General features: G+C 36.7%; 1 pseudogene across 1 annotated transcript in view; it reads right to left on the minus strand.

Annotated features, from left to right (window-relative positions):
- Positions 1-14,470: 14,470 nt before the first annotated feature.
- LOC149243749 (lipase-like PAD4) overlaps positions 14,471-16,580 on the minus strand; it is a 41,511-nt pseudogene continuing 39,401 nt past the window's right edge. The window contains exons 3-4 of the transcript XR_016246701.1: positions 15,842-16,525; positions 14,471-15,615 (exon numbers count right to left, since the gene is read on the minus strand). The product of XR_016246701.1 is annotated as a lipase-like PAD4 (transcript). The remainder of the gene's footprint in view (positions 15,616-15,841; positions 16,526-16,580) is intronic.

A 16,580-nucleotide genomic window follows, 5' to 3' on the forward strand; every position in this document is an offset into this window, starting at 1 on the left:
GAATTTGAGGGTTAAAAGTGATGGGAAGTGTTTGATAAGGTCTATGAAGGGTAGGGGAAGGTATATGAGCATTAGGATATAAGTTTTGCTGATTTTTTTACCATGGGATTCATGGAACCAAGAAAAATGGCCTCAAAACCCTAGGAGAGGGAAATGAGCCTTAAAAGCACAACTGAGGAAACAAGGTAAAAGATGACCCACTCACTTCAAATTATAGTTTGGAACCTGTAATAATGATGAAAACTCTTTGAATGATGGTACACTCAGCTCAGGGATGACATGGACCAGTACTTGGAAAACTCTGGAAGGAGTGAAAACAGTCCTAGACCTAATACCCAGTGACCAAATTTTTACTTGAGGGCTCACTGAAATGAAAAATTTTGACTTTTACACCCTAAGACCACTTTGTAAGAACATGTTTGATCATTGGTGGAAGGCTGCAAGTACTAACACTAACCAACATGATGAGTGATGAAGACCATGAGTAAGTGAAGAGAGCGGTGGTTACCAAGACACAACAACCAGTGACCAAATTTTTATTTGAAGACTCACTGAAATGACAAAAAAATGACTTCACACCCTAACACCCCCTATGTACTTCAACAAAGTATCTTGTGATTGCAAATCTACACCTAACATTAGAGATCTTTTTCTGAATTCTTGGGTGCAATCTTGCACATGTTTACCTTTAAGTTATCTAAAGTTCTGCCAATTCATGATGCCTTTCTTCATATAAGCTAGAGGGTAAAATTGTCTTTTGATTGTAGCAATGAAATCAGATAAACAAATTGATATTTTACTGTGTTTTTTTTATATCTTCTTATGTCTTTGATTCCCACCATACTAGTGTTTCACCCTCCAGCCTCAAGGAAGCTAGTTGAATCTTTATGTCATCCTCTTGAAGGTTTTGAATTCTGCAATAGACCTACAACTGACAAACCCAATTGTTAAGCTTCTCTGCATTCACTTCATCATTATACATGGGCAGTTCAAATTTAACATCAAGTTTTAATAGGAGTGATTTACCAGTTCCTTTTGAGGTATGTTGATGAGTATGAGTAAAGGTTGTATTAGTGGAAGAGGGTGAAGATGCTTGTGAAGAAGAAGATGAAGAATATGGTGGAGAGGGTGTAGGTTTATCTCCATTTCCATTACCTCCTCCTCCTAAAGAACCTTCTCCTTTGGGAGGCTTGGAGCTTTCACCTTACAGTCTGGTATTCGTCTCTTCATAGAGGACCTTCACCATCTATGTTATATCAAAGAAAGCCTTCCTAAAGACCTTCCCATCTTTTGTCATATTTGTAGGCTCTCCTTCATCAGACATGCTCATTGAAGTCTCAACTGCAGCTTGAGGAAGAACTGGTGGTGGAGATTGTGGCAACCTTGCACTCCTTCTACTTGACCCAACTTCAAGGATTTCAACCAGCTTCCCTTCTCCTCTCTTGAGCTTCAACCTTGTAAGCATGACATTCACTTACAAACAGTTAAATCCTTCTTGCACAAAGAAAACCAAGAGCTATGATACCAAACTTGATCTGATTGGGAAAATTATTTTTGTTGTGCTAAATTGCTTTTCAGAATATGTTAAATGTGCTTAAGGATTCATGAGATTATTTGCAAGTTTAAAACATGCATTTTTTGTTGCTTTTATGTAATTTTTTTTTCTGCAAATTAACATAAACAAATGACTGAATATTAACATATAATAGACATACCATCACCATAAACAATATCACAACAACACATGATGAAGGAGTTCGCCCCTCCTAGGCTACGTCTCCTTGGTTCAACTTCCAATGGCTTGGCCCTCTCTATTATGCTAACAATTGTGAATACATCAGTTTACAATGCTTAGAAAGATCTGAAACTTGTTCCATTAGCTCTACAATGCCCAAAAATGCCTGTGTAGCCTCTTTCTGCTCCTGATTTGGTCAAAACCTAAAGGAGTTATGGCATTTCCAAGTTTTATGCTAATCGCAAAGCAAACTCCCAAAAATCCGGCACCATTCTACAAATTTGCACCAAAATGCACTAACGGAACGACTATTTTGTTGATTTTCAGGCGAAATTGTTAGACACTTTAATTAGCCTCCAATGCCTATAATCCGAACAATTTGGGCACATTGGGGCCACGTGCCCGAAGCTAAGGCCAACGGCCCACCCGTGCCAGCTAGGCCCCCTTTCCTGTCCGCTGGTGGTTGCATTGTGGTGGTGTGACCAAGGGCTAGCCACTACACCTAGCCCTACCCCTAAATGGCATGCTTATAAAATTTAAATATACGTGAAGAACTTATAAGGTTAAGTTCTAATGCTATGGCATATTCGTGGAGGCTTTGGAATTGTGTTGTGAGGTTGCCGGTTCGACCCCCATTGCTCCTGCCCGGACTCTACCCATAATTTTGGTGGCCCCTGGGCTACTACGTGGCGGCCTCTCACTAGGCCACATGTTAGCCTGTGGTTGGCCACCAATCCAACCAATGAAAAATCGTTGAATTTCATCCAATAAGAACGTACCACTTAGCACAATATGATTCATCAAATAATGTTGAGTAGTCAACCTACCACAAAGGCCTGCATAGTTAGTGCCACGTTAGCAATACGGATTGCTAACTGGGCTGCCAAATTTTTACAAAAGTTCGCTTGCTTGGGAATGTGAACAGAACATGATTCTGGGAGCATACGGTCTCTATTTCGCGCATAACAAGTTGCGCTGAATTCAGGATGACGAGTACTACGCGGCCGTCCAGGTTCCACACCAATCTGTCAACTTTAAATTTTGAGCTATTTTTTTCAGCACCTGATCAGGACACCTTAGCCTAGCCCATCTCTTCCTTCCCTCACTGTTATCACCCACCAGTGCACTCATAGCCAATGGGGTGGTAGAGGACATGGTAATGTTGGGGACTCACGAGCTCAATTCTATGCCGAAGATTATGTGGGTCACTTTCAGGGCCACATTGTCCCTGAGTTTCAATTAGAACTCCAAACTACAAATGATGAAGTAGATCATAAACAACAAAACATTCAAGACATAGAGGGTCTCGATGGTCTCATTGCATGTGAACATAGTGACCGATCAAACGAGAAAATGAATTGATACCCGTTTTTTTGAGGTAGCAAAAAATTACTCGATTTTGAAAAGTGGTGATGCGAGAATACAATGTTTTAGCATATTTTTGGCACTTTAATTTTTCTTATGTATCAAGTATGAACATTTATTTTTAGATGTTAGTGATTTTCATGGTGATTTTGAAAAGTGTTGATGCATCATCAACCCTTTTTTTTAGAAGATTGATTTTTTACACTTTAAATTTTTTTATGTATCAAGTATGAACACTTTTTTTAAATATTGGTGATTTTTATCTCGATTTTTAAAAGTGTTGATGTAGCGTCAACCCTTTTGTTTAGAGGGTTTATTTTTTTATACTTTAACTTTTCTAATGCATTAAGTGTCAATATTATTTTTAAATGTTTGTGATTTTCACGTTGGGAAAAAAAAAAAAAATTAACAACATGACAAAAAAAACTCAAATAATAAAAAATATATATAAAACAAAAAAAACCCAGAAAAATGTAAAAATAAAAACAAAATTAAACTGTAAAAAAAAAAAAAAAATTAAAAAAAAAAAAAAGAAAAAAGAAAAAAATAAAAATAAAAATATATATATATATATATATATATATATATATATATTTCAAAAAGCATATAATTTAAAGAAAAAATTTGAATATTAAACCAAAAAAAACACATCTATAAAGATTTTTTTTAACTAAAAAAAATAAAAAAATACAACCACATAATAATAATAGTAATAATAATAATAAAAACCTAAAAAAAAAATTGAAAAAAAAAATAAATATTTAAATTAAAAAAAATTAAATTAAAAAAGGTTAACTTTAAAAAAAAAAATAAAAAAAAAAAATCATAAAACTTATAAAATAAAAATAACAAAAAAAATTAATCCCAAAAAAAATTGAAAATTGAAAATACAAAAATTTAAAATTTAAAAATAAAAATTGAAAAAAAAAGAGGTTAAAAATAAAAATTGAAAACAAAAAATAAAAAATAAAAGTTAAAAATAAAAAAACAAAAATTAATAAGAAAAAATTAACAAAAAAAGTTAATAATAAAAAATAAAAAATGAAAATTTGGGCCAATCAGCTTGCGAACCCTTGGGTGGGGTTGGCCATGGGCACGAGCAGGGAGGCAGATTGCATGCCACTACCTCTACTCTTGCACCCGCAGCCAACCATGCCCGTGGCCCAAATTTTGATTTTTTTTTTTTTTTTTTTTAACATTTATTTTTAATTTTTAATATTTATTTTTAATTTTTAACTATTTTTTCAATTTTAAATAATTTTTTTTCAAGTTGTTTTGTTTTGATTTTAATTTAATTTTTTAGTTTTGTTTTTTTTTTTTTTTTCAAAAATATGTGTTTTATTTTTATTTTGTTAATTTAAATTTTGTTTGTTTGTTAAATTATGCCTATTTTTGTTTTTTTTTAAATTATTTATGATATTTTAGCTTTTTGTTTAATTTTTTATATTTATAAGTTAATTTTATTTTATTTTCTACATTTTTATAGGTTTTTTTTAGTTTTTTTTTGTCTTTTTTCTTTATAGGTTTTTTTGTCATGTTTTTAAATTCTTTTTTATGCTTTATTTCTGGTTATATATATATATATATATATATATATATATATATATATATATATATATATATGGGGTTTTAATGTTTTTAATTTTTTATAATATTTTATTTTTTTGGTTTTTCTTTTGTATTTTTTTGTGTTTTTTTATTGTATTTTTTTCAACATTTGAAATTTTTTGTATTATTTTTTGTGTTTATTTTTATTGTTTTTATTTTTTTAATATTTTTTTTTAATTATTTATTGTGTTTTTCTTTTATTAATATTAAGATTTTTGTTTTCTGTTGTATTATTTTTTTGTGTTTTGAATTTTTTTCAATATTTGAATTTTTGTTTTCTTTTGTATTTTCATTTTTTTTAATTATAGGGTCTGTGTTGATACTTGTCTAGCAACCCGATCCCATTATGGGCAATTGGATAGTTGATTTTAAAATTTTTCTTATAATGAATCAAGTATGCCCCCACAATGTATCAATTTCATGATCGGTCTTTCAGTTTTCATTACAACGGGTCGAGTTCATCTAGATCATGTGTCAATTTGATGGTAGATTTTTAATTTTTGTTGCAATGTAACAAGTTGTCTTAGGCTAAGATTTTAAAATCGCTACATATTTAGCATTTAAAGAATAAATTAATCTCAGGTGTTCATTTTCAAAGTTTTTTCATAAAAATTTCCATAATGTCATGCTTTCAATATTTTGAAAAGTTGAGATTTTTTTGTAGTCATAATCTTTGGTTTTAATTGCATGGTTGAAAAATTGTCAAGATTTTAATGTTTTTCTAAGTCATGATATTTTATCTTTAATGATATAGTTGAAAACAATTACACTTTCATGTTTTTTTTAGAGTCAAGATATTTTATCTTTAACAACATGGATGGAAATGTTGGAATTATCAGGGTTCGAGACATGAGATTTTATCTTTAACATCATGTTCGAGAATTGTTGGAATTTTATAGTTTTTCAAAATCCGGATATTTTCTCTTTAACTTCATTGCTAAAAAAATGTCAAAATGTAACACAATTTTTTTTTTCTTATTCCAGAATAAACACTTTTTTAAGGATGTTTTTTTCATCTATTTTTCAAAACAAAAATGGTTTTTACTTCCATTTAAAAAAAAATGTTGAAAATCTACCCTAAAAAAAAAACATTGTTGGCATAAACAATTTTCATTTTTGGGTAGTTTTTTCATGTTTTTTTGGGGTTTTTGGACTATAGTACCCATTTTGAGGTAGTAGTTCCCGTTTGATCGATAACAATGTTTGTGTCCCTAACATTGGGAAAATTGGGGTTAGACAAAATCTTTTCCTATATATGATTAATTTGTATTAACACTTAAAATATGCTTTTGGAAAAAGTATTAGTAGATGGGTGAGATGCTCAGGATGATATTCTTTATAAGCTAGATGAATTGAAGATGTTGATGATGGACATGTATAAGCCTGATGAATTGAAGATGTTGCTAATGGATTTCTAAGGCAATTTCTCTCATCTAGAAATGGGATCACGTCTCCACTCAATAGTAGCATTGTCCCCACTCAATAGTGGCACTGTGTTATAAGGAAGTAGACCATCCCATAGATTCATACACTTAGGCCAATCTTCTTGGGATGGTCTACTTCCTCTATGGGATGGTCTACTTCCTTATAATACAATATTAATCCTTGATCGATTCATACAACTATAAATTCTACAAGATCAATCCTTGATCGGCGTAAGATCAATGTTTAATAAATTCTACGTAGTAACTAATACTCATTTGTATTTGGAATGATATAATACTTACTTGTAACTGTATTTGAGAAGTTCAAATTGACACTAGAGATTCCATATTTTCCACCAACTTCCCATCAATTCCATTGCTATTCCGTTTATTGCTATTCCATTGCTAGGAATCAACGACAATACTTTGATTAATTACGTGCTAATCTATAGTTAAAGACATTCCTACAAGTAGGAATAGCTAATTGAATAGCTAGTAGCTAAATAATTTGTATTATATTAATAACACTAATGGCTAAATAGGGAATAATCACCATAATAGTGAATAGGGATCTTACAGTTATAAGGATTTGTGAATAGCAATATAATAGGTAGAAGCTAAATAGGAATAGTTAATTTAATAGTTATTATTCAAATAGAAAATTATTTAAATAGTTATTATAAATTATTAGATAAATGGTAAATATAGCTTTTTTGGTAAGTAAGCATTTATGGGGAATTTGAACCAGTAATTTATCACAAGGAGTGCCTTAATAGTGCACCCATTCACCATCAATCCAAAACCCCTAGACTAAATGATAAATATAGTTATTTTCTAAAATTTAACTATTATTTTTTATATAACTAAATAAAATAATAAAATAATTGTTATTAGTTTCATTACCTGTACATATATATTACTATTCCTTGGAGATTATATAGAACGTTAGCTTTACTTGAACATCATGACTAAAAAAAAGGAAGTTGCTTTTAAAACAAGGGTATGAGATGTGGCAAATCACGTTGAATTTGTAGTACAAATACTTAGGCCACTCGACCGTACTAGGCCTCTCGACTTAATCGGTAACAGAACTATAATTACACAATAAAACCCTCAAACAAGTGAACTAATCAAAAAATTAAAATAATAATAATAATAATAATAATAAATTCATAATATTATAATAATTATAACGTGGACAATTAAATTTTGGGTCGGGGCTTAATATTGTTTCTCCGTCACCTTGTAATGAAAACTAGAAATAAATTGTGCAATTTCATATAAAAATCATATTTCCATATTTAATACACAAATAGAGGGCTTTCCTGAAAGCGAGTTTTCAAATTCAAACCAAATCCAGCAAAGTTTAACAAATATCATAAGAATTTACATTACTGAGCTAGTCTACTTCTAAGACGACATGAGAGGTGTAAGGGCCACGAGCTGCAGCCTATACAAATGAGCTCGCACGGAGGCGACGAGTTGAGGAGCAGTAGCACGGTGGGAGGAAACGCGCAAAAAAAGACTAAGTGTTGGTGGTCGTTTCGGTATATAGGCTGTGGGCGGTCTCGACAGGCCGACAAGCGAGCTAGGCCAAATGTGGAGACATGAGACTTGGGTCGGTCGGTGGGCGAGCCGACCCATTCAAGAATTAAAATGGAGTTATATGGTGGGTCAGCTAAGCATGGAGTCACAACGTTTCATGGAGGGCGAGCCATATATATGGACGAGCTTTGGTGAGGAGCTAAGGCATCAACAAATGCACAAGTTTAGGGCGTTCAAGGTGGAACAAAGGCTAAAGTGTGAAGTGGTCTAAAATCTTAGCGAAAGTGTAGGTGGACGAGTGCAAGGCCGAAGTACCCAAGGCGAAATGAAGGAGGTCATTCGAAGGCATTCGTGCAGGATCGTTCGAGGGCGTTCAGGTAGGAAGTCATTCGAGGATGTTTGGGCAGGAAGTCGTTCGAGGGCGTTCGTGCAGGAGGTCATTCGAGGGCGTTCAAGCAGGAAGTCGTTCGAGGGCGTCATTCAGAAAAAATCATTCAAGGGCATCGTGTAGAAGGTAGCTCGAGGGCGTTCGTGCAAGATCGTTCGAGGGCATTTGGGTAGGGTCGTTCGAGGTCGTTCGAGGGCGGGACAGGGCGTCCGGGGGAACGGTCGTTCAGGAATTCGTTCGAGGGCGCGACAGGGCGTCTACCCGAACGACACGAGTTGGTGAATGACAATTCGAGTGAAGTCTTGAATGGGTGCACGATGAATGACTCATCAGTGGAGACTTGGCAAGTTGGGCGTTCGATGGAGAGCGCCCGCTAGTGGACGAGTTGGACGAGTTGAACGAAACACGTTAGATGAACGTGTAGAGGCAAACGAAGAGTTGGGCAAAGTCATTCGGATGACCGTGTGGGCGTGTCGACGAGCTGGCTGAACGTGTTGTGTCGGTGATTGTAAAAATATTCTAAGTGTAAATTTGGGGTTTCCTTAAGATTGAACTTGTATATTGATATATTATTTATTACGGGCAGACTCATTACAGGGAGTTGCCCCTCCCAGTTATACTATTGTGCATTTCCTGTTAATGTTGATTCATGGTGTAATGAAGTTAATATGATAAATGGTATAACGAAAGATATGCTTAGTTGTTGAAAAATAAACTAAGTATCGAAAGGAGGCATAGTCCACGATCGAAAGTATTGGTGAAAAGAAAGTGGTCGGTGGTGATGCACCTCCTATAGTGCAGTTGGAAGAGTACTGCCAGTGTAGGGGCATGATAGGTGGTATCAGAGCTGGTGAAATACAACGCAAAAGTTGATTCCATTGCACTAATGTGATAGGTGGTATCAGAAATGATTGATGACAAGGAGCTGATCCCACTGCACTATCATGACAGGTGGTATCAAAGTTGATGGTGAACGAGGTGATTTAGAAATCTGAAAGGTGATTCAGATTTGCAGAAGGAAGTGTTATACTTCGTGAGAGGTTTAGCAGGGGTGAAGGATCATGCTTGGGCCAAGCTGAATGACAAGACATGGTAGGTTTAGAAGAATGTGAAGGGAGGATCTTGCTAACCTTGTACAGGTTGAAGTGGATGAAAGAAGAGAACCCACAGATTTGAGATGAACTTGAAGTGTTGGAAATGAATGTTGAAGACGAACTTCTTCGACTTGGTTGGGCAATGGAGCAAGTTGTAGCTACAGAGTGTGATGATGAAGAAGAGGAAGCTATGATATTTGAGGATGTTGCAGGCATGAATACGATAGAGGAAGAACTTGAAAGTGTTCAAGTTGGACCAGGATCGTGCAGTTTGCAGACATGGGTGGATGAGGAAACTCATATGGAGGAGCCTCATGATGAAGTAAGTACTATTGATACTTGTGTTTCAGTGAGACTTTTGGAAGATGAACCGTATGCAGGGAAGAGAAAAATCAGTTTGTCGATGCAAGGAGGGATCTTACCATGGATGTCTACGATGGGACCTTGTATGGAGAAGCAGGAGTCATTGACTGTTGCAGGACTTCTTGGGGTTGTTTGTGACCTTATGGTAGAAGGTAGAAGGGCCTGTGACAAGGGAGGAACGTGATGATCATTGCGGAGTAATGGGTCATGCTTTAGCCACATGTAGGATTGGCTAAGTGCCTGGCATGACTCATGGATAGATTGGAGGAGGGCACACACTTGAGTATGGTGATACTTGGGTGGACTTCTCATGGCCGAGACCAAGAGGAAGTCTTGGTGGAACCTTTAGTGGGGGAGCCATGGTGGAAGAGACTCATGTGATGATGATATGGTTGGGTGACCGAGTTCACTAGATCGATTTGCAGGCTTGGATGAGGATGACCGATTATTGAGATGGGTCTACTTAGTTGGACAACATGGGCAACTTGTGTCATGGACATCAGGTTGAAGACATGGAGCATGGCAGTGCTATGCAGGGACATTATGCAGGAGCACTTGTAGGGGTGTCACTTGGACATCCAATGAGGAGTGCCAAGGCAGGGATGTTGTGTAGGTGGACTTGCTGGTGTGACATGGAAATGTTTTACTTACGAGCCGGTGTAGATGTTGTGCACTTGGGTACAACAAAGCCATGGACTTGGTTGGATTTGTGAGCAGACTATGGAGCATTCCTACTACATCGAAAGTTAAGGCATCTTGCAGAGACCTTTTGGGCCGAGACATGTATGCTTGCTAGGATGTTGGTTGGAGATGGATCATGGAGCTCATGGTGACCTCAGGTTGTGACTTTTGAGGACTTCATATTATGGTGGACTTGGAGGATCTGATGCATTGAGGAAATGAGGTTAGGGACTTTGATGCAAGATGGGGTGCATACTTTTGAGTGCATGTATGGGTGTGCTTGAAAGATTGACTTGATGAGGAGGATTGATATGAGACACTTTGGAGTGGTAGAGTTGCAATGATGATGATGCCTTGGTGGAAACACTTGGGCATGGGTTGAGCCGAGACTTAACCACTTTTTACACATGGGAGCTGATTGGTCTATGATCATGGGTAGCACATGGGCGATGAGACAAGTGTACACTTGTTTCTTTGGCAGACTTGAGGGATGGCACATTACAGATATGATGGAGGTTGCTTCATGGACCTAGATGTGGCACATCGAGAGTCGGGTTTGATGAGAGGATCTCTTCATATTATGGAGATGGATTTTATATATGGATGATGATGTTGGGATAGATGCGATTGATTTCATGCGGCACATTGATAGCAAACATCATGGACAACATGCTGCAGACGAGATGGAGACTACTTCATGGATCTGGGCATGGCTTATATGGAAAAGGATTTTTGAGAAAGTTGATGTTGTGACAGGAGTCTGAGAAATGACTGATGATGGCATGAGGATGTGCATTCTCATGGTTTGAGCGTGACAGTTGGACTGATCACCCAACTAGCTCGAGACATGGGGGCTATAGTAGTGTGCAGAGATGTGTTGGCATTATGTTGGAGTATCATGACAACAATTCACACGATGATGATACATGATGAGGTCGACACGATATGTTGCAATAAGCATGTAGCTTGAGTGGAGGGACCAGCCTTCCATAGTAGGGGCAGCATGTGGAGATTCCGACGGATGTGGTTGATGATCATGGATTGAAATGACTTTCCGATGTATGGCATACCAGTGATTTATATGGCATTGGTATGGATATCTTGGCGACAGATGGTTATTGGGATGAGACATTGTCGAGGACGAAAATGATTTCAAGTGGGGGAGAATGTAAGGGCCATGAGTTGCAGGCTATACAAACGAGTTCGCATGGAGGCGACGAGTTGAGGAGTAGCAGCACGGTGGGAGGAAACGCATGAAAAAAGACTAAGTGTTGGTGGTTGTTTGGGTATATAGGCCATGGGTGGTCCTAGCGGGCCGGCGAGCGGGTGAGGCCAAACGTGGAGACATGACACTCGGGTCAGCCGGTGGGCGAGCCGACCCGTTCAAGAATTAAAATGGAGTTATATGGTGGGTCGACCAAGCATGGAGTCACAATGTCTAATGGAGGGCGAGCCATATATATGGACGAACTTTGGTGAGGAGCTAAGGCATCAACAAACACACAAGTTTAGGGCGTTCAAGTTGGAATGAAGGCTAAAGTGCGAAGTGGTCTAAAATCCGGGCGAAGGTGCTGGCGGACGAGTGCAGGACCAAAGCACCTGAGCTGAAACGAAGGAGGTCGTTCAAGGGCGTTCGGGCAAGAAGTTTCTCGAGGGTGTTCGAGCAGGAAGTCATTTGAGGGCGTTCGTGCAGGAGGTCGTTCAAGGGCGTTCGGGTGGGAAGTCGTTCGAGGGCGTCTTGCAGGAGGTCGTTCAAGGTTGTTCGAGGGCATGACGTGGCGTCCGAGCGAATGGTCATTTAGGAAGTCGTTTGAGGGCACGGCAGAGCGTCCGCCTGAATGACACGAGTTGGTGAATGGCAGTTCGGATGAAGTCTTGAATGGGTGCACGGTGAATGACTCGCCGATGGAGACTTGGCGAGTTGGGCGTTCAAGGGAGACCGCCTTCCGGTGGACGAGTAGGACGAGTTAAATGAAACGTGTTCGGGAGAACGTGCGGAGGCAAACGAAGAGTTCGGAAAAGTCGTTCAGATGACCATTTGGGTGTGCCAACGAGTTGGCTGAACGTGTTGTGCCTGTGATTGTAAAAATATTCTAAGTGTAAATTTGGGGTTTCCTCAAGATTGAACTTGTATATTGATATATTATTATTACAGGCAGACTCATTACACGGAGTTGCCCCTCCCAATTATGCTGTTGTGCGTTTCATGTTAATGTTGATTCATGTTGTAATGAAATTAATATGATAAATGGTATAACAAAAGATATGCTTAGCTGTTGAAAAATAAACTAAGTATCGAAAGTAGGCATAGTCTACGATCGCAAGTATTGGTGAAAAGAAAGTGGTCGGTGGTGCCGCACCTCTTATAGTGTGGTTGGAAGAGTACTGCCAGTGTAGGGTCGTGACAAGAGGTGTCAAGAAGAAGCTCAAGTATTTCTCTGGAGGAAGAAGCCTCGGCCCGCCTCCGTAAACCATTTGGAAAATCCACAAGGGAGGAATCGATAACGAAGCTTATTTTGGCCTTGAGTTCCGTTAACGGCGTTCGCACTGCCCCTCCACACCCACGAGCTTGCCTCCGTAAACAGTTTGGAAAAGCCACAAGGGAGGAATCGATGTTGTCCCTAATGAAGCTTATTTTGGCCCTGAGTTTCGTTAACTACATTCGCACTGCCCCCTCCACACCCATGAGCTTAGTGGTTAAATAAATGAAATCTGCATAGTCTTTATTGATCAACTCCACCAATTCGTTCTTTAGCATTAAGGTTCAATGTACAACGTGCATTTTTGGTTGCTGATCGTATTTAACTGCGCTATGTTGTGGTATGAGAATTCTAGTCCTTACCATACAAATTGATTTAACATTTAGAATGTTTTTATTGGAGTTGTTTTCAGTGTTATTTTTTAGATTTTTTGGAGCTAGTGTCTTATGGAAAAAACTGAGGTGAAATCTTGATTTATGTTATTTAAACTAGTTTTTTTTTACTGTATATATGGATTCATCACTATGAAAACCCCTAAGGTTCTTTGATTGTGGAGGGGGTACTCATCAAACTTGTGATTTCAATAAATTCCTACTAGATTTTAGAGAAATTAGACCAGAAAAATCCACAACATTAATATGAGAATTCAAGTCTTTACAAATTGATCGGAATAATTTAACATTTAGTGTGCTTTATTAAACTATCACCCTATCATGTGATGGTACATTATCATCATTAATTATAAATAAAACCAAAATTAAAATAGGTAAAAAATAAATTAAATTAAATTGGCTTATGATATAAATTTTGGAAATAATTGTTTAATTTTTTTGTCAACCACTGATTAATTAATAGTCATCCAATACGTTATACCTGCCTCTGGCAGGATAATAAGAAGTTGGAGCAGTATCTAATCTTAGACATGAATGAATTCCCCATGGAATTTTAAGGTCAATTAAATAAAAAGAAAACTGATACCATTTTTCATTGTTGAGCATTCTTATTATAAATTTGTATTTTTTTATGTGAGGATTTTAAAAAATGTTTTTATATTATTAAAATTTATTGTAAATATTGAGTTTATAGAAAAATGTAATTTCCATTCAAACGGAAAAACAAACTTACTGCAGCATCTTCCTTTGAGTATAAAATTAGTTATGTGAATATTAAATAAGAATATTTTTTATTATATGTATAGATCAATTTTAAATATGGATATAAATTTTAAATATAGATATAATATGAGTTGGGAGATTTAATTTTTTGATTTGTAATTTTTTTTATAAATAAGTATTATTTAAATGTTTTGTATAGTTATTTTAATTTTAGATTTAAAAAAAAAATATTTTAACTTATATTAACAAAATTTCAATTTTGTTGATGAATAACCAAAATTACATATCATACTGACCTGTAAAAGAAACTTCTCTAATCAATAATAATATTTTTCACTACATGTAATATATGTTTTTAAATTCTGCAAATACCTTTTTCTGTTTTGATATACCATGAGAGTTTTGAAAGGTGATTGCTTTTTTGATGTTTTGGAAAGTGATTGTATTTTAAATTCTAAAATTTGAATATTTTATTAAAAAAAATTATAAATATTATTTTAATATGCCCTATTATAATATAATTGAGAAATTATATATATATAAACTAAAACATCCTTTAAAGATTTTTGAAAGCATAAAATTTTAACTTCGTCCCCAACCATCTCATCTTTCAAGGTGAGAAACTGAAAAAGAAAAATCCAGTGTCACAGCATAAATTCGTTTCAAGCCATATCCTACAGAAAACGCTAATATTCCATAAATCTCGCTTGCAGAACCATTACGGAATTACAGCAATAATGCTTAATCACGTTTGAAGAACCATGATAGCATTACAACAATCATACTATTTTAAACAACTGAAACAAACAAAACACGCAATCTAATTGGAGGAAGCTCCTTCCTTACAGTTCCAGCGATTACTACTTAAATATTTAAGCAGAAATTACATCTCAAAAACAAAGCAAGCAACCTAATTGGAAAAAGGTAACAGAGTTTTCATCCCCAACTCCTGCAAATTCAGCCCTTTCCAACTTTCACTTCGAATCCATCAAGGGGAATGCTCTTTTGTATTTTTCCCATTCTGCCGAACATGTCATGAATCTGCTTCCTTCGAGGGAAACATCTGCAGAAATTTTGAGAGCGTCGTTCATGGTTGTCACATACTCTTTCCTTTCTTCCCACCACATCATGAACCTGCTTCCTTCCAAGAAAACATCTGAAGAAATGCTGAGAGCCTTTACCATCGTTGTCACATACTTTTCAAACTCTTCAAGACTTTGTAGGCTTTGGTGTTGGCCTTGTTTCAGATTTTCCAGGTCTTTCCAAGCCTCTTCTACATATGCCCAAAAGCACGAGTCCTCAGTAAGGGACGCAGGCTTGCCGCGGCTTCTTTGACCTCTTCTATTGCGAGTTTTTTCTTTCGCTTCCATCCATTCCTGAAGAACTTTATGGCGTTTGGGTCTTCCATCTGAAAGATAGTTGCCATTGCTGTTATGGCAATAATAATATGCTATATCCAGAGGCTCTACCAGTTTTCTATATGTATTGCCAGCATTTATCCACTTATTTTGGGATTGGAAATCACTGGGCAACTCGTGATTCTCCCACATTTCAATAATTCCATCCCAAAACTCTGCAAGCTGTACCCTACGAAAATTCGCATCGATATCGCGCTTCTTGCTATGGTTCTTTAAGGCATCATAATATCCTTTGCCACCATCCTTCTCACCATCCTTCTCACAACTCTCTTTATACCATTCAAGCTCTGCCATGGTTCCTTGTCTTCGGCTTAACTCGATAGCTAGCCTATCAACATTTGTGTTATACTTGTTTTCAGTTTCTCCAGCTTTCTGTAGGGCAAGCTGTGCATGATCATTCTGCACAAAGTTATCATCACCATTTCAACAACACCAAGAATCAATTAGTATGCCTGAACGAAAAAAGTAAAATTCAAAAGTGCAGATAAAAACAGTGGTACAATAGAACCTTATATAAAATCTTAAAAGGCCCTAAACTAGGAAAAACAACATGCACAGTAAAGACTGGGAGATCCTTAAATTGAAATCTTGTGACACAGAAAAACCCCAACACCAATAGTATTACCTGAGCTCCAACGCCAATAGCTTCAAGCTGCAATAAAATACCCATCTCGTAAGGAGATTCTGAATTGGAATTCTCTATTGATCGTATCCCTCTTATGGAGTTTTGCAAAACCTCCTCCAAAACAGAATCATACCTTATGTGCTCTGAAAGACAGGACTGTACAATCTCATCAAAAGAAGTTTGTTGGCTTGGCATAGTCAAACTAAGCATTTCCAAAACCGTCTGAGCGTTTTGAATACAAGCTGCACCATTGCTTGAGCAAAGCATGTAAGTGCCAAAAGGTCTGTATGGGCTGCTTGGAGAAACAAGGATCTGATTCAGAAGAGTCCTACAAGCATCTTGAATTAAAGAATCAGGCACATTTATGCCCTGCCAATAAGAACAAATAGTAGTAAAGGGCTTAGCAATTGACTGAATCGGTGCAAGGAGCATCCTAGGAACAATATCATGCTTGGAAACCACGTGACAAAAGTTGCCTCCTCAATTCTCACGCCCAACTGCTTCAACAAGCCTTTCATTCCCGACCAGAGGGCAACCAAACGTGATACAGAAGGGAGAGATTTGCCTTAGCCTCTTTTCCAGAACCCATAATGTGGCCAATGTTGCAATTGCCCCTCCTATGGAATGACCCACAAATATGATGGGCTTGAGTTTCCTTTGTTTGGAGTCCGCGTAAATCTGCAGCTGATTGATCATGTAATACGGAGTACAATGTTACTTTTCTTTTTGAATTTCAAAA

The sequence above is a fragment of the Pinus tabuliformis genome, chromosome 8 (genome assembly GCF_031772625.1).
Source record: "Pinus tabuliformis cultivar Carrire ecotype Pingquan chromosome 8, CPIR1, whole genome shotgun sequence".
In the NCBI taxonomy this organism is placed as follows: Eukaryota; Viridiplantae; Streptophyta; class Pinopsida; order Pinales; family Pinaceae; genus Pinus; species Pinus tabuliformis.